Below are 22232 nucleotides of genomic sequence, written 5' to 3'. Positions count from 1 at the left end.
CTTTCGTACACGAAACTTGAATCCAATTTTCCTTGGATTCTTCCAGAGAGAGCAATAAATAATCCAAGCACAAACTATGATTGAAACTTCCAATACGACTTGTCTTCGAAAGGACTCTAATGCACTTGTTAAACTCAGAATAACCCTTATTCATCTGTTTTGTTACATACTCAGCTGTGCTGTGAAAGCTAAAAATTTGGGTTTGGCAGGCTGATACATAGCAGCACTGAAATTTAGTGATATTTTGCACTTGCAGTATATAAGAGGTATGAGGCAATTATGATCCCTACATAATAAACCGAAGGATGCAAGTGACTTGTCCAATTCATTTGCGGAAACAAGAATTAAATCCAAAATTCTCTTGAAAGCCAAACCATGCCAAGCCAGAAGATCATGTCTTGTAAACCAACCCTGCATTTTGTAAGCCATTTGAAACAGTAAAAAGGTCATTGACTGTTATGCACAGAGTTATGGATTGGCACTCTGCATCCCAGTATTTTGAATATTTGGGACAATCCAAACACCTGGACATGTTTCAACTGAGGGATTTTCACAATTATCCTGTTAGCAACTCAAAATGCCACAGCTACCATTACTGTATAGCTTATGCTAACCCCAAGTTAAGAATCAGCCACCCAAAACAAAAAGGTCTTATACAATTCAGTGTGTTTGGAGAAGGCAAACAGCTAGAGGACTCATTAGAATAAAGCCAGATCAAAGTACTGACCAAGGAACAAGCAGAGAATAATTATGCATCTTTTCTCCTACTGCAATTACTAAACCAATGTGTTCTATAAAAAGTACAGAATTAAAAAAAAAAGTGGTGGCAGGGAGGAAGAGAGTGCGTGACAAATGCCAAAAAAAAAGTACAATTTCTGATAATGTAACATCAGATTTCCTGACACCGCTCTCATTTTATTCATTCTGTTGGGACCCAATCCTCCATTTTCAATCTAAAATTTCCCTTCAACCCACACAGATCTCTTCCGTTACATTTTTTAGCACTGAAAATGTTTCACCATTGTAACTGTGACGTTCTGAGTCAAAATGCAAAAGGAAATCTAACTGGCCTTTAAGATGCCAGTAATGCGGTTTCCACAAACCAGCAGTGAAATCCAGAGTATCAAACACAGCCCCGAGATGACAAAGCCTCAAGACAGTCGTGTCTGGGTTTACTTGCATCTGCTGTGAAGGGCAGAGGATTAGCAAATGGTTTCATGGTATGACTAGATTGCTTTTATATATACAGATCAAAATAAAACCAAGTAAAAGTTTGTGGATGATGGAAAGAAAAGACCCACCACATGAATGAATGTTACAAGCAAACCTCATTTACAAGTAGACTGTGAGGAATCCAGTCAACGAAATCACCGAAAAGAGAGTTCAATCAAGGAAACCCTGCCTGGAGAAGTGAAATGCACAGGCAGCAGGCTGTACAACTTGGAGTGGTCTGCTGCCCTTCGCTGGGTCCCACCAACCTCTTTCTTCCTTACACACGCTGGCAGGCACAGCGCGAAATGAGCTGGATGTCCCACTCCTGCTCCAACTCCCTGTCCAGTAACACACCAGTTGAGGTCTGGGGTTTCTGCACAGTGGCATGTACGGCATGACAGGAGCTCAGCTTCTTCAGTCTCAGCCAGTGAAGTTCCAGACAAGACAAGTTACTCTTTTATTGCAAGAACCAACATGCGCTAACACTCACCTTTTTTGTTTGTTTGTTTGTTTCCTTTAGGAGAAGGAACAAAATGTATCCAGACCACGTGAATACAAAGCATCCCATTTAGAGAATGACTGGGGGGGCCAGATTCTGCTTTCCTCTCTCGCATGGAAAAGGTTCCCCGAATAGTCAACAGGACTATCCGCGGACTCAAGTACTGCTCACGAGGCAAAAGTAGACCCTACTTTAGCCCAAAAAGCAAGCATGTGCTTCAGAAATACATTCCTAGTTTACGCAGCAAATCCTCAGTCCCTCAGGAAACGCAAGGAGGTTCTGAACAAAGAATCTGGAGCCAATACAGGAACTTACCTATTTATTCACTGTTCATATGCACTTTCTGAACAGTGCCAGGACTGGATCGCGTCTTGGTTGCTGGTCTGATTACTGCTCCAAGAGAAACGTGACCAGATAAGAACTAGTGCCCAGCACAAACATTTTCAGAACTTCTCTTCCAGCAATTTTGGCCAATATCGGCTTTGATTAGGGACTGACTTTGATTTCATCAAGCGTCAATAGTGACTCTACCCACGGGACTTGGATACTGACCTTTTATTAGTCTGAACTAAGATTGTGGGGTGGAAGAGAGAAAGAGGGTCACCTGCAGTGCATGGCATGCCAAAGATATTTCTGCATGAAGCTGTGCTTGGTCCTAGCAGTGGTGATAGCTGCACAGCTTGGACAGCAGACAGATCTTCGCCAGCTGGAATTAACACAACCTACCGTAATGCAGAGGTGTGCAGTGACATTTTAAAAACCTCCACTGCGGTCTCAGCAATGTTACTAAATATTAAAGAAACACTTTAAAATTTCCAATAGCAAGGTCCAAAACTGGCACTATGTTTATCACATGAATGGCTTTTTTTTTTTTTTAGATGATTCCTCCTACCTCCTCAAACGATGCTTGCTCCATTCAGTACTCTAAGATAACACACGCATAATATTTTGATTCTGCACATGACAGCACAAGCAATAGCTCCACTCCAAGACCTAGCATCAAACTACATGTTTATTTGGTGCTGGTCATTTAATTATGAAGAAGGGCTGGCTTCCTATGAGGCATGCATCAAGGCTGCTGCTTTGTTGACCTACCAGCCAAAGAAGCTCTAAAAGCAAGGGGCACCTATGCACTCACACACCTGGACAATCATTTGGTTCAGACTGACTCTAAAACTTGGAGCAAACATTTCCAGTGCCAAAGAACTGCATGGGATCTCTTGTACTTGCTGAAAACAAAAGGCTAATCGTATTTTAGACCGGTCTAAATATAGAAAACATTTAAAAAGCATTCGCTGTAAACCTCCGTTTATTCTCATGGTCCAAAATGAGAGTAATGAAAAGAATCAGAAGTGCTAAGAACAGTAACACTGATTCATTTTTGCTTTTAATCTGCAGGTTTACTACTTACATGATTATGGAAAAGGAAGAAAGAACAAAAGAAAGAAAAGCATTCCTTTGATAACTACTCAAGATGAAGAATCACAGTCCCCAAATAATTTATACCATACACACTGCTGTCAGAACCTTCTTACTTATTAGCTTTCTCTATAAATCCCAATTAGTTTAATGTCACCTGGTATTAAAGTGTTATTTACTTTAACAATACAAAACAGAACACACATAAGAAAATTCTTCTGCACAGACAAGCAACAAGGGAACACATCGGCAAGCTCCCCTATTTACCTCTTATCAAAGAAAAACTGGAAGGACTTACAACCTGGAGGTAGTGCTGGGAGCAAAAATGGCAGGTTCCTGTTGCCAGGTGAAATATCCATAGTCTAACACCAATCCTGCATCACATTTACTGCCGCCTGCCTTCAAGAAGGAGTAAAACTCAAAACAGAAATCAAGCTATTTCTGAATTTGAGGAGCCCAGCCATTCAGCAGAGCACACATGAAGCCGGGACGCTCCTAGGAGAACTGTAACTCTCTGGTGCCATAGGAAGCAGAAGGTATGCTCGCTTACCATGAGATATTAGACGAGGGGAAAGCAATTAACAGCTCAGAATAGCATAGCTGCCGCAAGCATGTCGAAGAGTTTATTAGGCAGAGTATCTGGGTTTGGCTACTGTTTGTTTTAAGTACTGTCACTGAAAGCAAAGGAAGGAGTAAGAGCAAAATATCAGCTTTGAAAAGAGATATGGCTCGGCTCACATGACACCAGCTCTGATCCCCGCTGACACCTAAGGGACAGCGTGTCCTGCTCAAAACCGGCAGCTCTGCTATTCTGGGCTCCGACTGGCAAACACTCGTATTATAGGTAGACTGGCAGGGCTATCCACAGAGAGAGCTCCCACAGAGGCTTTCGGATGGCTGCTAACAGGAAGGCACTGTATGTGAGCACGGACCTGTGGCTTGTATACACAGTATCTTACCTACCAGCACTGCTGTGTATTTTCCAAGTTTTATTATCCGTTCACTACAAACAAAAGAGGAACAGAAACCACTGTTCTGGCTGCACTTTAAAACGTGTCTGCAATGCAGCAGAGGACCCTGGAAATGCCCAGTTTACTGTATCATCACTTATAACCTCCCAAATTCCCATTCCCTCCTCTAGACATTTATGCATCTCTGAAACAAAATCTCATTTTGAGCTGCAGTTTCTTTGCCTGATCCTGAAGTGGCACTGAGTTTATGATCCTGAAGACAGTTATCACGATCAGTAATTCAGCCTTTCATGCCTATATTAGATACCGAAGTCATTCCAGCCTAGTGGTGACAACTTTGCCACAGGTCTTAAACATTTGAGACTGTTCCCCTCCCCCCATGGAAAATATGGGGTAGATTATCCCATCGAGGTCCAGCAGATGATTACTATGAAACCCTACACACCTCAGTATAAGATCTCTCGCTATTCAAAACAATGGGTCTCTTTGCCTTGGAGTGTGCTGGAGTCGCACAAGTCTGTGGACCACTTGTGCCTCCTTTTAACTGCAGAGAAAAGGATGGAAGGGCTGTATCCAGAGACTTGTACTTTCTGCAGGCAGCATCCTGTGTGTGCTCACCAGCTAAAGGCTGCGATGGCACAACAGAACTTGCCAACCAAGCTCAACCACCCTACGACACCCGAGTCACAAAGCTGCAAAGACATCACTACTAATTAAGACAGTGCAATATTTTGTGTCTTTTTATGTAAAACTTTAATAAACTGATATTGCTAGTGAACATTTAACAATAAGGAACTTCTGTCAGACTTGCACTCTTTTCATGATGCAGAAGAGATGGAGCACTAGATGAGCAGCACTCAAATATGGTGAAACTCAATATCAAGGAATAATTATGTTGATTTTATGGAATATGTACTTCATCTTCTACTATGCATTTAATGGAACTATCTTAAAAAGGAATGCTTAAGTTGTTGACATACAAAATGTGAAATGCACATTAAAGTTTTCACATTTCCATAGTAAATGTGTTCCTTCTGCCAAAATGAATGTTTTTAAAATTAATCCTTGCAAAGATAAATAGCCCAGAACACGGTCTCTGCTCTGTCTCCTGCATTCAAAGCACTTCAGCAGTTTCTGAGCCATGAAAGAAACATATGCTGAATTATCTATTATGAAGATTAAAACTTCCCCACTTATCTAGGCCCCCACAATAGGAAGCAAAGAGTCCCCAAGGCTCACAAATTCCAACTATGCGCTTCAGTCCTGACCTGTGGGACCCAAGGTCCAAACTTAAGAGGAGAATTTTGCTTTCATGGCTTATCTTGCCCTTGACTTCTGCAAGACCGAACAAACCGCAAAAAAACCCAATGCGCTTAGATGGTGCATTTTGAGATGCGACTGGTAACTGAACCAGTGAACTCATATTACATATGCTTTCTAGGAAGCTTAATCCTAAGCCTCAGCACAACCCACTATTAAAGAAGTCAGATGGAAAAAAAATCTAGTCAAGCCAAAGTTAAGCAAGAACTACTCAATATACTGAAACGCAAAACCAGGCAAGGGTAAGGGACATCAATAAAAGGAACAGAATTCAAAACAGGTTAATCAGGCCCCCTATTCCAGCTCCCTTCTTTTTCCCCCACTTGCAATAAGACACGGCTCTAGAAGAATCGCTGAAGAATTCTTTCATCTGTTTAACAGCCAAAGACAACAGTAGGAAACAAGTCAAGAGGTCCTGGAAGGAGCTCTCCCTAGCACACTAGCAGGTTTCCACTCTGCTCCATCCTAGCTCTGCATTTTCATTTCTCAAGTGACTGAAAATACTTAGGAGGCTCAGGGTTGAGCAGGCTGTTCTAGAATCGGCCCTGCATCTGGGGGAAACGTGCAAAGTGTACATGCATTTTTAAATTGCAGAGGGGCAAGCATAGCACTCTGGGACAGTCTCAGTCACCTTTGAGAGGAGTAATGAAAACACCCCAGCCTGAATTCCTTTTACATGCATTTTAAATATTTAACTTCAGCATTTTTAACGGTGCAGGACCCAGGAGGTCTTATCCCACAGAAATTAATATATGTAGAGGAAGCAGCATTCTCCAAAAGAATTCATGTTATTCATGGGATTTTTCAAATGAAGTCCCTGTCAGCTGTTGAAAATCAGGCTCTCAAGCAATTTCAAAATTGATTAAAATAAGGAAATGTTTTTGCCTCTGGACAACTACAAAAAAAAAATCCTGTTTGGACACATGTTCCTTGTCACTTTGGAGGTATAAATTGTTGTAGCTGGGGTTTCCTTCCTGGAAAGTAGGACAAGTGTAGAAAGTATGGTAATCTTCTGAGCTTCTAGGAAATGCACTGTAGGGAAGAAAAGCATTTGTCACTGTTTTTAAAGGGTGGTATTTTCTGACAATTCTGGGTGAAGACCACGAAGAATTTCTGACAGCTGTTTTAGTATCTGGAGTCAATTCTAACATTTTTGTAATGATTTTGGCAATCCATCAATTCAAGCGATACCAAATGCTCCTGGGATTGGTAAAAGGAGCCAAGTTTTTCTTTACCAACTCTGGCCAGTTGCAAACAGCAATGAAGCCTAAAGGTCTCACTCACTGATGAGTAGAAGACACCAAGGGATCCAGTAGCTGCACATGCCAGAGGTATACCATGTTAAATTTATACTCTTCTCCACACATATACAAAAGTAAAGCTGGCTGCACTGTTCAAATGCCAATTCTGCCTACTCATAATTGCAGGTTTCTATCTATCTATAGCTCACAAAAATAGACAGAGGCTAGTAATTTAGACTCATTCCTTTCCATAGCTACCAAATCCACAAAAGAAAGATACAACATTATCTCATCTGAAATCAATGATAACTCATATGAAAACAGAACGCAAGCTAGCGACAGGTTCCAGTTATTAAAATCCGGATGCAGAGCTGCACAGTATAAAGAAAGAGATAGCACATTTTGCCTCAATTTTTGCACTAGCTTTGTAAGATCGGCAGGTAGCAGGAGCGCACAGAACCACACAAGAACTGTCAACTGTTGTACAAGTATGCTGCCTACCTAAATAGTACAGGGCCGTTTGCCTGTACCTGAACCAATAAGAAAAAAAAAATTGAAAACAAGGGAAGGAAATAAAGGATGCCCTGAGCCACACTTGAAAATAAACATTTTGCAAGAAGGTCAGTTAACCAATCTTCCAGCTAATTTCCATTAGCTAAATATCTCAACCACACAGTCTACAAATACAGTCTAAATACAGCTATCCAATCTACAAGGTAAAATGAAAATTGTACCCATGCAGTGGAGACAAAGCAGCTTCTACCAAGGTGGACCCTTGAACTGTTTCATCACTTACAGCATGATAGTTCACCTAATATTTGCTCCTGTAGCTGACAGAGTGGCACGACACAAAAGGAAAACGTATGCCAATGAGTATGCAAAACACTCGCCCAAGAAGGAAATACCCCCAGCAAGCAATTATGCAAACAACTGTTTCTAAACATCCTGCCACCCACTGTCATCAGTCTGAAGTACAGTCGTTACTACCACAGTATATTCATTTATACACTGGGGCACCACTCACGTACAACACGGAGTTCTAAAAAACACAGTACACAAGAATATCCTAATAAAGGCTTTGATGTAAATGGGGATCTATCGACTACCTCAGCTGCTGCCTTACTAACACGTGTGTACGAAAAAGTGAAGTCTATAACAGTTAAAACTGAGCAAAAAAAAAAAAAAAAAAAAAGCAAAAAATAAACATTGCATGTAACCCTGAAGTTCCAGGCTAAAACTGAGCAAAAAAAAAAAAAAAAAAAAAGAGCAAAGACTAATCATTGCATGTAACCCTGAAGTTCCAGGAGCAAAGGGTCCTCAGATCTAAACCCGGCTTTTGGCCTGACTTGCACTCCATGCAATCATATTGAAGACTCAGCTTTAGGGCAGGACTTCAGTCAGTCCCTCTACAACACACAAGCCACAGCAACCCAGGAATCAAGATCCCCTATGCCCCCTCCATCTCTTAAACACACCACTGACTTGAGGATGCCCTGCATTTCACAAACCTACAGCAGCTCATGTTCTCCTAGGAATGTCTCCCAAGGTCTTTAAAAACAAATCTGCTCTAGCCCCTCCTCTCTCGACTCCAATAGTCCATGAAATAAGAAATAGAAAAAGCTTCTCTGGTCCCTGCACGTATCTGACAGGTGCACTTCACAGGGCTGGACAGCCCAGGGCACTTGGTACTGAAGCCCAAGATCATTAGTTACACAATACCCATTAAGGAACAGAACCTCATCAGCATCCCCTGCTTATATTCATATACACCCTAATGCCTAGGGTGCAGCTCCTCTCCAAACCAGCCTTGGCAACAGCTGTGCCCAGCTTAATCAGGTATTAGCATGTGTCTTTGGATGCCTCAAACTCAACTATAGGCCAAATTATTCTTTCCCAGATGAATGATCAGCATGACTGGTGCCGAACACCTTCAAAAGTAGATATCAAAGCAGCAGTAGTCATGCCCAGCACATGGCTGATTTCTGTGCCAAAACACCTCCATCTTATTGCTGGGCATACCCAGCTGTTTTCCATATGTCTGGCACTCTATCTTTTTTGCTGCCCACAATGCTACTGAGCATCAGCAAACCAAAATGTCCATGGATTCAGCAATTGGTAGCTGACCTAGAAAGATAAGAAGAGACACAGGAAAAATTTGTATTGCACAGAATAACAGCTGTGCCTAGTGGCCCACCTGCCCCTCAGAAAGAAAGCATCTTCATTTGGCCTTGGGTCATTTGCTAGCATCTTTGGGAGAGGCTCCTGTGCAAAGCAAGAGCCACACTGTCGAGAGGTTTCCTTGGCACTGCCACAGATACCACTTTCTGTGGAGGACGACAGCACTTCGCCCTCTTGCAGACACCTTCTAGCTGCAGTGACAGGAAAAGTAAAGAACAGTGCTCGGGCAACATGCCTAAGGTCCCTGGGCCTCGGCTTTCCCACCTAGAAAACAAGAAGTGCCAGGCAGCTGAGTTGGACGGGGCAGAGCAATGGCAATGCTGTTCCTCCGCACTGTCACATCCCCTCTTATTACCACATGCTCCCCATCTCTTGCGGGGGGAAGAAGGGAATCTTTATTTGGATGAAATGAAATAAATAAAAACAAGACGCACATCCCTTCAGACCCGCGGGACCATTCATCTGCACTGAACAGGCCTGAACAAATCCCCGCTCTACCACCCCGTGGGACGCCCGGGAGGATGTGCGCTTGATGACCAGGCTCTTTGCTCACCTGCTGATGCACAAACCACACGTCACAGGTAGCAAGAGTCCCCATCGCCATGAGCCACGTGTACAGACACACGAAGAGATGCAAACTATTTTACAAAGTAACCTCGACCACAGTAACACTTTCTTCTTCTCTGCTGCCCAATAATATTCTCTCTTGCTTCCTCGTAAAATAAATCTGTCAAGATGCTATATGATTACCTATATATTTAAATGATGATCTTGGCTTATGATTACATTATCTCCCTGGCTTGCTGCGGACGTGTTGCAAAGAAGGCAGTCCAATCCTAGGAGAGTATTATTTTCAAGTGACTTTTATTGTCCATTATCTTACAGCATTTATGCCGCAGCCATGATGTCTGGTAGGAATATTTCACAACAGAAATATCTTTGTCGTTAGTATTCTCATTGCAATTTAGTCAGATCAACCTTTAAATCTCATCCATCATACTGAAGAGCTTTGGCAAAGCAAGCACGGTAATATATGCCTCCATGTAGAACCTAATTACGGGCTAGGTTAAACAGCATACCCCCTCCCCCCTTCCTTCTGCATTACAAGGTGATAGGAAATCTTGAGAAACCAAAGGCTGCTCACTCTCGCTTTGCTGGTGGAAGTACATAACCAGTTCATTACAGCAGACTGATTCTGTCTGGCACATGACAAACTTACTTGAACCTAACAATTAAACTTCTGACAGTATTTCCAAAAGCAGAGTGTATTTACTGTAAATCCCTGACAAATTTTCCCTCTCTGCTCTTCTCTTTCGACAGTCACCTTAAAATGATTGGAAATTACCATAAGCAAATAGCAGTTTAACATCCAAAAAAACAGTGTTAACGTGCAATGCACACCTGCCAAAATTGTAGAGCTATAAATACGGATGTTGAAGGAAAAACTTGAGATGTGCCACTGAAATAGGAGAGATTTCTGCAGGAACTGAGCAAGACAACATCGCTTACTAAAAACATTTTGCTTAAGGAGAGAGTCGGTCTTGCCTGCGACTGTGCAGGGCAGGGGGCTTGTATACCGGCAATAGAAATCGGATTAGAAAGGGCACAGGCACAGAGCAAGGACTACATAATCTAAAAGCTGAAAACGAGACACAGAAGTTCAAGGCAAAAGTTGTCAAACAGGAGGTCTGCAAACATCATTAGTCAAAAGGTTAGAAAATCTTAGAACATTAGAGGAAATTGTACATCCTCTTTCAAACAGCTCAATGTGAATGACTTAAACCTGAAAAGCCCAATGACATAGTATAGTCACTAGTGTTAGGAGATAAAGACACTTAAGTTCCTCTTATAATATAGTCCTTTTGCTTCAGGAATCCTATCCATGACTTGAACTAATATACTGTCTAATTCAATTCTATTTTCCCCCAAAATCTCAAATCTCTGAAGATCAATTAAAATGGCAGATTTCAAAAAAAATCTTCATGGGGGGATCCTGCACCAGCCATTAGTCCGCAATGCAAACATGGATGGTGACAAGGTTGACAAGCAGATGTCTCATCCGATAGCTCCAACGTAACAAATGTATTCATACAGTCAATCTTTAAAAAGCACATTGGTCTGGTAGCAAAATGCCTCGTGAAGCACAGCTTGCAACTGTAAGGAATAACGGCTTTTTTAAAGTGAAATTTTCTTTATCCAAATACTTAAATTCCAGGAAAACCAATTTATTGCTTCAAAAATATCTTTAGATCTTGGATAATGAGAAGTGTTCTTGGAGTCTTTCCTGTTCAAAAGTGTACTCTCACCGAACTTGGCAAGGATCTCGCTATAATGGGAGGTATGTCCACGCACTGCAACATGGACGAGGTCCCTAAGTATTTAATGCACAAATTGTATTGCTTTCATTCTTTTATCTGTAAAATAATCCACAGATATCTGCTGCCAGACTGAAGCAAAGCAGCCAAGTCACAGCCCTCAGCAAAATTTTTACATGCAACTTATAAACTCCTAAAAGAAAAGGCGGAGAACAAAAACGCTGGCAGAACATTAACTAGCAGCATAGAACGAGGTCTTTTTTTAGTGTTTTATTTTAGCACTCATAAAAAGTGGAATGTGTTGACTAATGTGACCTGCAAGCAGGTAGGGAGGAGGTTGCATTAGGACTCTGTGTAGACTTTACCGGGGTCTCAAGACCTAGTAACAGAGCGTGCTGAGCAGTGTGTTCTTGAACATACCAAAATCCATTAACCAGGAATGTTTCAGTAAGAGGACTGAAAACCCCTAGAGCTTTTTTCATATTATGTCAACAGCCGATATTCATTAAACAAATGGTGTGACAGCCATTGTAATTCACTGCTCCGTACCGAGAAGCAAAACGACATGAAGTCAACACATTTACAACTATTCAGGACCAGCTCTCACTGTAGACTTCTAAAAAACAAATGTTACCTGCCAATAATTAAGTATTGGTGTCAAACTTCCTACTCCGTTTCAAATCATTCTCTACCCCCTATTAGTTTAATGTTCCCATCTTTAATCAATCAATCCACCAGAAGAATTCAACAGTACCTGTCTACCACTATACTACAGGAGCTGGAAAACCCACAAACAGGTTTCTGAAAAGCAAAATAGCTTGTCATGGTTTTTCCCATTACTTGGTCATTATCTTTCAAAAATACCATGTTCAATTTTTTTTTAAAGTTACTAACATGTATTGGATATGAATTACTCCCATCAGTTCTCACCACCATCCTTTGGGTAAAGTACTTTAAGTACACCTTCATTTTCCCAATGGAGAAAATGAGGTAGAGAACTGCAGGCTAGCTTCACACCACATGAATATCCATGAACTAACACCCCCCTCCCCAGATATCTATTTCATAATGCTTTGATAAATGCTTCGGTTTCGGCAAAGAGATTCTCTCTGACCCAAGAGTCTCCCCTGTCCCTTCCAGTGGACGTCAGCTGAAAAACATTTGCTAGCCATCCCTAGACTTGACTGCATGTGGCCTGCACATAGAAAACTGTCCTTGGCCAGCTCTCCACTTTGGAAACCTTCCCTCTCACCGGCCCAAACTCCAGGAAACCCATGGCTACAGCAATGTAAGGCTCATTGTTTCTCTAATATTTTCTACAGGAAGGAAGATTTGGATGTTACATGCCTACTAAGGTGAGAGCGTTTACTAGTCAATAGCATCAGCCAGTGAATCTAAATTTGTATTAGCAGCTGTAGAAAGACCAAAGCCTGCTTTAAAAAGAGAAAAAATAAATAGATTGGGTATCGGTTCCCACTTCATGTTTTTGCTGCTCACTGACAAACAGGAAGGAAGTGGGAGTTATCTTTTTAGCAATTAAGTGCCAATAAAAAAAACAAACTGCATTTGCAGTGGCAGAGCACTTGAAAGAACTATTAGCACTCATCTCCAGCAAAATGCTTTGGGATACAGTCCACATAGGACCAATCTGCAAACGCACATCTGTTTAGGAGTCCATCATCATTCTTTGTTGCATCAAGACTTCACAGTCCATTCAATACCTACCCCTGATCTTCAGACACATTAGTTTGCAGTTTTCCCAAAGCAAAACCTCAACACTGATCCTTGTAGTACTCCACTCTGCTCAACCACAGTTAAGTCCTTATTATTTACCACCGCTTGATTACCAATGAAAAGATTTTCTCTATCAAAAACTCATCCCCCCCTAAGATTTTGGAAGCTCCTATGTCTCTCCTCCCTATGACAATATTAATGCAAATTCATTCAAGCTGATCTTCAGGTAGGAAAGGTCTGTACAGCTCCAAGCATGCTGTCAGCCCTCAAACACGTTTCATTCTGATCTTATTTCCTCCCTCCAATAAACCTTTGCAGTCACAGCACTTTCTTGGGTCCTACCTATTCCGTCATTTGCTACATGGATTTGGGGAGAAAGATTTTTGGCTTGGAAGCATTTGTACGTGTCTTTTGAAACTGAGTAACTCGTAAAATTGGTTCCTCAGAACTTGGCCCCAACTCAAAATGTATAATTGTTTTAAAAAGTCTCCTGAATATGTTTTAAATGCCCTGTAGCTCACACCATTCATTACAAGATGGTTTCACGTGGCTCCCATTAAACAGTCCTAGGACTGGTGCCAAGAGTACTTGGTGATTTATAGTTATGACTGCGTAATCAATGTGACAATGAGATAAATGCGCCTTTTCACCAGGCTAACTGTACTCGTCTTACATCTTATTCCACTTCATTGAATTTTTATGTGAAATGAGACCCACCCATTACTGGTATATGTATATTTAAGACATGTAAATAAATAATATATACATATGCACATGTAAATTCATTCATCACGGATAGGCTTAGAGTGCATTAAAATGACAGCAGCTCCTCCAAAGGAGATTTAATACTTTAAACGTAAGACATCAGCACCCAGCCAGCTTCGCCAAGTACTTTTCTTTTTCCTCAAAGAGCTGTGTCACAAATAAATTGTGATACTGTGGCCTTTGATTTTCAAGTTATGTGAAATCCTTGAACCCTGTAAAGAAATCCATTATATTTATTTTTATTTTTTTACTTTCCTTTAAATCACCACACCAGCAAGCATCTCCTGCCACCACCAAGTTAGTTTTAATGTGTGTGTATTTTTATCTGCAGTCTTTCTGTCTTGGTTGCTAAGCATGCAACAACATGCTTACCTTTAAATGTATAATGTAATAAAGTGTTCAAGCCTGAAGCCAAATTATATAAGAACACTTCTGTTACCCTTCTCAGAATATGCACATTTCTGATTAGCAGAAAGATTAAATCTACACTAGAAATACATGATTTATATAACGTGCCGCCTATCGTGGTGGTTGTCAGATGCATTCATATATATTAACAAAACCATAATCGCTATTAGCCACATGCTGCCACTGAAATAGCTGTGCTGAGACCAACCCCGAGAATCTAGCCACCAGAAAGAACGCAAGTCAAATCCTCGACAGGTTACCCAACCCACTTGGGTAAACAAACCGCTTGTGTTAACCAGGGATCAGCAAAAGCCTGAGCAAACAGGCAGGCCTTCCACACCGTCCTGTAGGTCAGCCTGGGGCCCTGGGGGACTACCCAGCAAGATCCCCTCCCAAAGACAACACCCCTGTGCTTCCGCTTCCGCTCAACTCACATTTAGGAAGAACATCTCAGCCAATCTCCACAAAAGCGAAGCACAATGGTCTGATGACTAAAGCCTGAAAACATCACCCTGCAAACATCTTGTGACAGAAGCAGCACTACCAAGAAACCCGCCTTGGAAACCAAAGCATTTTGGAGGTCTTTACCAGCTTTCAGCAAGCCTCACAACACACTCCTGAAGTACTGCTGCCATGTCTCAGATGCGTTCAAGGCGCACAGGGTACCCGCATGCCCATGTCAAACTGTGAGTCAAGTGTCAGGCAGGCGTGCACGGCCCAGGAGTCCGGCTCGAAGCACCGCACCCAGGAAGCCAGCCTCTGGAGCCAGTTCACTTGATCATGCCGAGAGAAAGAAAACCAGGAGCCTACATACCTGCCCTGCTGCACGGAGTCTGCCAAGGGGGAAGACACGCATTCACTTAAATTAAAAAATTCAGGACTGCAGCTTGAAGTATTTACATTTCTCATAATCAAAAGTAAGAGGAAGTGATGCTGAAAATTATGCAACTCAGCCAATCTCAGGAATCATGTGATTCAAATCCAAAGGCAACTTCAAAGCCACCTCATAAAATTCTATGCAAAGCTTGCAAAGCAGCCAGATGCTAACATTTCAAAAATAGCTTTCAGAGCATCTGGATCCTGCAAACAGAAGTCGAAACCTTTGCCTGTGTAACATCTTTTCCCTCCTTACAAACATAGGTCAATTAGAAGCATGCTTTTGTTTTCCCGAGTATACGTGTTCATAAATATCTATTATTTTATATCGTTATCAAAAAGTTTGATCTGATGAGTTTAAAAAAAAAAATTGCTAATAATTTTTCCAACATATCGGGTAGAAGAATCCATCTACACCTGGAAAGAACAGCCCCCAGTTTTTAACTACCGAGTCTTACTAACTTTATATGAACAGTTACGTTCCACAGTGCATGAAACACTTCCTTGCCCACGTGGACAAGAATAACAATTCGTGCACCAGAGCTCTCCAGACTGACCCTCCGGGCGGACCAAAAGAGCCCGGGTCCCTTCTGCAATCTGCTCGACTGCTTTTATTCCTCGCTCCGCAGGCAGAGGGTTAACAGAGCTCTTGCAGAGAATGGAACTCTCCCTTTCCTGGGCTAAATGCCCAGATTCCTTCAGGATTCACAAGACTGTCTTTTTCAATCGAGTCCAATTTTTCTGCAGAAAGGCCTGCACATAATGTTCTGCAGAGAGACTGGGAATCAACCTTTAAGGCTGATTATAAATAAATGTGCAAGCTTTGTATACAAGACAAATGCCACACTGTTGTGTTCTGCCCTAGATGCAGCAATCTTGTATTAGTCTAATGCAAGCATTCTTCATGTAGCACAAAGTCCATGGCAGCAGCACAGTTGGTCAGTAATGCCCTTAAACTGACTTTCCTCCCCCCCACCAAACAAAAACTTCAGCTCTCCTGTCTATTCCCTGAATTGTCTTCCCAGCATTCTTCAACTGGCAAGGTATTTATGCCTAAGCACAGATCCGAAATCTTAAAAGTCACTGCTTAAAAGTTCCTTTCTCTACAGCTCTGCTGGCTCAGGAACTGAACTACTTTCTTATGCTGAGACAAGACACATTGGCAGGGCAGGGTAGACACAATTTGTCCCCTCCTTGTTTATTCCATATCTGTTGTATGGTTGTGCTGACACATGCAGCACATCTACTTGTGCACTTTAATGCACATTAGCCTATTTTAATGTGTATTAAAGTGTCACTGAAAAAACTGTGCTATTTAGTTAATATGCATTAAAACAGGTTAATGTGCATTAAGTGTCACTTCAAAACCAATGGGCGTTTATACATGTGCTCCAGGAGGCATGGGGGGGTGCTTTAATTAGTGCAGCTCCAAGAGCCGTGCTAATTAAAAGCACCCACAGCATCACGTGCATCAGCATCCCCATGCTGAAAAATGGCAGGGGAGGGGAGGGGGGGAACGGACACGACACTTTGAACTAAAACTTGTTGAAAGCTTTAAATTAAAGTGCCCCATTGCCATTTTTCAGTGTGGGGATGCCGATACACATGACACTGGAGGCTGCTGGCGTGCGTTAATTTCCACAAAATTACAGCACGTTGGAGTAGGCCCCTTGCATGTGTATAAGAGCCAAATGCTCTTTACTTAATGCTCTTTACTTTTCCTAGTACCTCACGATGGAGGTACTAGATTTAACATGCATTAAATAAAGTGCATTAATGCACCTGTAGATGCACCTTCAGTCCTCAAGACCGTTAGTCCAGCATATTTCTCAAGGACCAAGTGAGTTTAAAAATGAATTAAGCTGCCACAGCTTAAGTGTATGCAGAACATAAAAGCAACAGCCAAGAAACTACTGTACACTTTTCAAGATTCCTTTTATTACAAAATTATTTTATTACATTATAATTTTTCCATCTGTCAGTGACATCTATAAAACAAAGTAATGCAGATGAATTGTGAGAGATATTAAAATGAAAAAGGTATCATTAGCTACGTAATGTTATTTGTATTGAACAACCCACTGGCCATTGCATAATTTGTCGCAGAGTGATTTTCCAATAACCTTCTCAACGTGATCTACGTCTACTGGTAAAGAACCCTGAAAGCCTGTGAAAAGTTTAACTGCGGGCCCGTCCACCAACATTTACAAGCAACTGCCTACCACCAGGGATTTTCACGATAAAACATCCAGTTTGTTTCAAAAGGGGCTATAAATATTTACAGTATTTTTAAAACTAATGATACTCTTATGCAAATCATGCTGAAAGTTGGGCAACACTCGACAGTAAGGACTACCACTGACAAGTGAAAGAATTTAATAAACAGATTCAGATTAATGTCAGAATCGCTTTTTCTTCGAAAAGAGAAGAGTCTATGCATCCATCCCTCATTTCCGTGAACACAAAATACATGTGAAGATAACTTACAAAACACTGGGAGAACTGACCCGGTAACGTTTCAAACAGAGAATGAGTCCAACTTGTATCAGACTCAGCAGATAATAGCCAAAGTGCCAGGCAAAAACGCAAATGCTGAACAGAGAAAGATAACATTAAAAGAGTCAAGACAGCTGGGAAACAAATCAAACCCATTTAAAATAAAATGGATGGAAACAACTTAAGAGTAACTAGAAAAAATATAAATCAATGACAAAATGTAACAAAGTATTTGGAAAGGCAGCACAAAGCAAAGGGTAAAGCAGTCTCAGGGCTCTTTGATTTTGAACTGAGATCCCCATCACAGCATCCCAGTAAATCAACTTTGTTGCCAGAAAATCGAGAAATATTAGTGCATCCTGCAGGTAAAAAACTACTTTAACCAAAGGAAAAAACAGAGACGCAGCTACCTTATTTTTAGACACATGTGACCTTAATATTTATCAACTTGCTAGCGTTCAAGCATGAATAAAAGGATTTTAATAAATGCAGAAACAAATAGTTACAACCACTGGCTCTTTGTTGGCTACCTTGGTAAATAATGACCAATTAAAGCACTTGGAGAAGAATCAGGTAGAGGAACTGACAAGAGGCACACGGTAGCTACCAGACTTCCTGTGCAGGGACGGATGAAATCAAACCCTTCAAACTTATAGGAACGAATTAGGCAACATCAGACATCTTGCTTGGTTCAGCTCAGGATGCCCACAAAATACGGGGTTATCCCCTCAAGCAGACACCTGAATAACAACAAAAAGCACTGCCCCCCCCCATATTTACAACACAGTGCACTGAAAGTGCTTTATAGACGCATCGTACTTCCTGCCATTCTTACGTGGTCAGCGTTACAACACATATAAAGACAGGAGATAAAGTGAAGTACTATTGAACAACCCTGGCCAAGATAACAGAGGGAGTCAGAGCTGGGAATAAAATGCATCTGTCCTGACTCCATGCCTGCTCTAACCACTAGCCTGTGTCACAAAGTAAATATGTGGATTACCGCAGTGATGTCAGCAGAATCCAGCAGGGATTTAGAGATGTTTGGAAGGCAAAGTGGGGTGTGGGCAAGGTTTCTATAAAAACAGCCAGGATGTTTTTGCTAGTGCAAGTTCCCGCAAATTGAAAAAGTTCCCAGACTACAATCAGCTGCCTCAACTATTTTCAAGAAACAGTAATGTATAACAGAGGGGAATGCACAGCTGAAAGAAAGAGGTATTGGAGCAGAGAATGTGTATTAGTAAAGTCACAATATTTACAACTTGGTTCAAGTGCGGCATAAACTACTGCCATGTTTATTCAAGATTTCCCTAAGTCTCATTATCAGTACAAACAAGTACTGTTCTATATGGATTTTCCCCCCTTGGATTAATATATAGTTTGTCAGTCAAAACAAAACTACAGCAAACCACTCCACTGAAAACCTACCATGTAACAAGATAAAATAGCAGAGGTATTCATACAGTGTACAAGTATTCACACCTGGCCCTTTCCATCCACCGAAAGACTGGGCTTACCGAGGTGACAGACCTACTTCTCAGATAATCAATCATTTTAGTACGCTAGTCCCTACTAAAAATGGAGGTTTCACCTGCTGATCTTACTTCACACTTCTTCCATTAGTCCCACTTCAACTCAACTGGATCTCTTTCTATATCATGCCCAAAACCCTTATGAACTTCCATGCACCCTTATTCAGCTTATTGCATATGACAGATGTATTTCACACGAAGCTCAAGTACTGAATTCTTACATTTCCAGTAATAAAACGGAAGACTGCAACAATTTCAAAGTGCAGAAATTCCAATCAACCCTCATAGTACTCATCCCGCAGGCTTCCTGCTGGATCTGATGTACTCACACAACACTCAGACTTGTAAAGTCTATCTTGATGAGCCACTTGTCTGGTATTGTAAGACCTCCTAAGGAGCCAATCTTCCCACTGCATGGAGCTAGTTTCACGTGGTGGGTAGGTCCATACCAGCCTGAAATTTTGAGACTTCCTATATTCACCGAACGTTTCCCAATTGTGGCATGGGCTCTCCGGCATTTTAAGCTGAAATGCTGAACAAAGACAAAGCAGTCTTTCAGCAGCGCTGGGAATCCAGGCTGGCACATTCTGCTGACTGTCTCCAAAAGTCACGCATTCCCCTATCAAGCACAAGTTGAAGCTTTGTTCTTCCTCATTACTGCAATGCTCACAAGCACGTGAAGTACGAACAATGCTTCCCAAGATGTGAACTCACCACGTTCGTATAAACCAAAATAGTCTTAATAAACCAAATAAGATCAAGGTCTGACATATTCCAAGTTCTGCTACAGACTTCCTACGAGGCTCCAGGAAAGTCACTTGTACTGAGAGAGCTGCATCATTCTGAACACTGGAGACTTCATCTCCCCATTTCATTTCGTATCACTGATATCTTCAACTCAGAAGGCCAAGACAGACCCATTCTGGGGATCTGGCCTAGGCAGGAAATGAAACAAGGAGAAACTGATAGGAAAGTTCAAATATTCTTCCTTGTAAGCAGCCAAAAGACCAGCAGGATCATTGCTGGGAGATGCCGCTTCTAGGTCCCAGGGAAGATGACAGGTTCTGTTTTGTCCAAGACTAAACTTGTAGAATCAACAAAACCATGACTCCAAAATAGGTACCCTGGGAGAAAGCATGGTGGAGGAATGATCACCGTGCCAGGAGCCGATTTATTTGATAGGAGAGAGGCAGAAGCTACATGGAAGCTGACTCTTTAGGCTGCGCCTAAGTATCTAAGACCTGGAGCAGCAAAAAGCGTGATTAAGATCCATGTGCTTGAGGCTCTTGCATCATTTTAACCTATGGCTCTGCATGCAGTGTGCCTCCTGTCACTAAATAATACCCTGAGATGCCTGTGCACATCCCAAATATTAACTATGAGTCACAGCTGCCAGATAGATGTCAACAGCAGAGTCCAAACACCAGCTGGATTTGCTGAGGCATTCATGGCTGGACCCAGGAGAACATAACCAAGGCCTTGGTCTCAGGGTGGGTGTACCAGGGAAGGCGCAGGAAAAGACCCAGAGTGGGGGACAGCTATTAGCATCTGAAGGGGTGTCCATTAAGTCAAACCCAACCCAAAGCTGGACACTTCCAGTAGACCAAGAAAAGGACAGGGGAGTCAAGAGCCTGTTAACAATGACAGCTTTCTCTTTTGGAGCTTCAGTTCCCCTCTGTTAGTGCAGGTAATGCTCCCCAAGCTCACAGGGGCATGGCACGGTCAATTAGTCACACTGATAAAGCATTCAAGACACAAAGTTGACTGGATGTAAAAAACCAGAATCGCTTACTTAAGGAAAAAAGTGAGGAGAACAGGGATGGAGTTCCATAGCAAAATACTCACTTTCTAGCACTCCTTTAATTGCCTCCCCTCATTTAGTGAGGAGTCCAGTTTAGTTTAAAAAAAAAAGAAAAAAGAGAACCGTGATTCAAATGCTAATAGTTCGTAAGTGCAACATTAGAGACTGTACATGTAGCCAATACATCGTCATCTGCAATTAATCACTGCTGTCCATGGCTGGGACTTGATCGCTGTGAGCTACAAATGAAATGACTGAGCTAATAACCTTACGAACAGTAGCTTTACAGAGTGGTACATTGTGCTAAGGGAAATCCAGAAAGAAAGATATTATAAAAGCACATTTTCCACAGAGACTGGTGTTGGAAACCTGAAGGTCTATGTGAACTCTAGGAGGGCATTAGAGTGGCTAGGAAAACAAGCTCATCTACTAGCCTACATATATTGCTCCTAGCTGTACTGTTTTAAATCTTTTTGCATGAATCCTCCTTGCACACTAGTTATGCACACACTCAATACAGCCCCCCACGGACTGCGTTTAACAGACCTGTATTTGCCACAGAACTCGACTCACTGACTTACAAAGTTCAGTCCCAAATGACGCGTTCGTGGCCACACGGTATGCTGCTTGACAAGAGCAGTGGGGCATCCAATAGATACTTCAGGAAGAGGAGTGACTACTAAAAGCAGAGTGGGGACTTTTTTTTCTTTTAAAAACACAGACGTGGTTTTTGAAAGTCAGAGCCACAAGTCAGATTTATGACCAAAGTGCAGAAAGGGAGAACCGAGTCTGAAGTCAAGGGGACCTCAGAGAGTACAATATGCCGCCAGCAACTATCTTGTTGTTCCCCACTGGAGGTTCTGATTTGAGCACTTCTGCTGACCTCAGAGACAAGAGCCTGGCATGGAAAAAATAAAGTAGGAGACCAGGCCACTCATGGGCTCAGCCGGTCAAACCCAACTCGTAAAAGTGTCGCTTATTTTACAACTGCACCTAGCTATCCCAGCCCCAGTGTGGCATGATATACAACACCATATCAAAGCAACAGCAAATATCCCTGGGAGTTTACAATCCAAAGCAAGTCTAGAGCCTACCTGGGGACTGACACATGGCCTGTGCCCGAACATGTCTGCAACATGCTTGTTCAGCAGTGTCTTGCTGCAAGCACATTTCCCCTCCCGTCTCACTTTGAGAAAAGAAGACATGTGGCCCCATGCAGACTGGGCTGCTCTAACGAAGTCACTGTGACAAAAGCATGGACAACAGCAATAAGGATTATGTTCAAAAGAAACTAATGCAATTTCCTGGCGACACCCGCACACAAAGGAACACCGTCTTGGTGGGAGCTGCTTACTTGACTCTCTAATAGCAGCCATGAATTTAAGCCGCCTGCTACGATGTGATCTTGAGGAACAGACCCGATGGACACACACACACACACACACACACCCACACACACACACAC

The 22232-nt window shown here is 42.0% G+C and overlaps 1 protein-coding gene across 8 annotated transcripts in view; it reads right to left on the bottom strand.

Moving 5' to 3' along the window:
• The window catches only part of NEK6 (NIMA related kinase 6), a 169154-nt gene that overhangs the window by 58388 nt on the left and 88534 nt on the right, over positions 1-22232 (bottom strand). The window contains exon 1 of one of the 8 annotated variants that reach the window (XM_025194321.1): positions 14877-14895. The exons of 5 other annotated variants lie outside the window; for them this stretch is intronic. The gene's annotated coding sequence lies outside the window, so the exon portion shown is untranslated. Of the gene's footprint in view, positions 1-3428; positions 3592-3680; positions 3704-14876; positions 14896-22232 lie in introns of those variants that run through there. 2 more of the 8 variants (XM_025194312.1, XM_025194306.1) reach the window with 2 other exon arrangements.

The sequence above is a fragment of the Alligator sinensis genome, unplaced genomic scaffold, assembly GCF_000455745.1.
Source record: "Alligator sinensis unplaced genomic scaffold, ASM45574v1 scaffold611_2, whole genome shotgun sequence".
In the NCBI taxonomy this organism is placed as follows: Eukaryota; Metazoa; Chordata; order Crocodylia; family Alligatoridae; genus Alligator; species Alligator sinensis.
This window is presented reverse-complemented; position numbering and strand designations above follow the sequence as displayed.